We start from the raw sequence: 1468 nt of genomic DNA, 5'->3' as shown, positions 1-1468 counted from the left end.
CCCCCCCCCCCCCCCCCCCCCCCAGTTAGCTCCCAGTGCATGAACGCTTTAGAGCAGCGCTCGCAGAGACCGTTCGCATGCAGCTGGCAGGTTTTTTTCTCTATCGCTCTTCAGAAAGAAAAAAAAAAAACTTTTTTTTGGCCGTTGCACAGAGAAGTTTGTTAAATTTGCCTTAAAGTACTCGGATTGTTTAGAGGAGGCAGAGTAGAAACCAATAAGATTATCTGAATTGTCAAACAATTGTAATAACTGTGCATGTGTCTGTGCTGAAGATATAACCAGAGAACACCCCCCCCCCCACACCCCCCACAGCGCCTGCTTCACTGCAGACGTCTAAACGTGGGTCAGGCTGCTCGTCGTTACTGATGAACGTCTCGTGATTTTCTCAACCAGCTCAGAAAAAGACCAGAAAAATCACCACATGGTGTTTGTTGGTTTGCAGTTGTGATAAACAACCAAGAGCAGCTGATAACTTGTGTTTTTGTTTAGTGCAGGTACATCAGCTGTTTTTATTCCTGCACACGCTCAGCATCTAGTTTCCTATTTTTTTCCATCTAGTCAAACGAGTGTCCTGTTTTGCTTCCACCCTAAACCGTGGCCGCAGATTCATTTGTTGGTATTGTTCAGAGTTTTGAAAAATAAATGACAAATATTCTTTCAGTCCTGTTTTGAGGACAGTTTCAGCTGAATTGACCACGCAGCTGCGTAACGAAACACAAGTCATATGTTTTTTTTACTCTGTAGCATCTGGGAGCTCTTAAGGTTACACCGTACACACAAGTTCACCAGTATGGAGGAACATCAGTTTATATTTATACAAACAAAGTTGTTGGTACACTTCGTCTGCCTGGGGTCGCATTTCTTCTTGCGTCCACATCCTAGGAGGTTGGCTACAGTCCCCTGAACCTTGTGCTCTTTAATAATCTTGTCGGCTGCGGTCAGAAGACAGCAGAGGTGCTTTTGAGTTTTAACCTCTACGGTCGTCTTTCTGAACTCTGACGGCTCCGGTTTTTTGTTTCTCTGCCTCGTGTTCAGCGTGTTGCAGCCAGGGACATCAAGCTACATTTAAGCTGAATGTCCGATGAAAAGCTCGAAGGTGACACTAACGCTTTGTTTGAAACGGCACGCAGCGATGCACCGGGCAGTCGGGGCACCAACAAGTTTATCCTCGTCTGTGTTTATGCATTCGGATCTTGTGTTGCCTCCGAATCAGATGTTTTGTAACCTGAACATGGACATGTCTCGTGTGTTCCACCAGTCCCTCTGTTATTTGTCAGATTATGTTTAATCTGGAGGTTGCTCCTGATCCCGCCCCCCAAACCTTAAGCTGTCAAAGTGTTCCCGTTGAGGAACAGACTGAGAAAGACTTGGACAATCCGAACCCTTCGACTCGCTCCGACTGCAGTTTGTCCCTCTGTCATTATTTATGTTCAGCTTCTGGCTTCAGAGACGGACCCCCCCCCCCCCC

Source organism: Nematolebias whitei, chromosome 19, assembly GCF_014905685.2.
Source record: "Nematolebias whitei isolate Nwh7 chromosome 19, NemWhi1, whole genome shotgun sequence".
In the NCBI taxonomy this organism is placed as follows: Eukaryota; Metazoa; Chordata; class Actinopteri; order Cyprinodontiformes; family Rivulidae; genus Nematolebias; species Nematolebias whitei.
The sequence above is the reverse complement of the archived record's forward strand: the minus strand, read 5'-3'. Positions refer to the sequence as shown.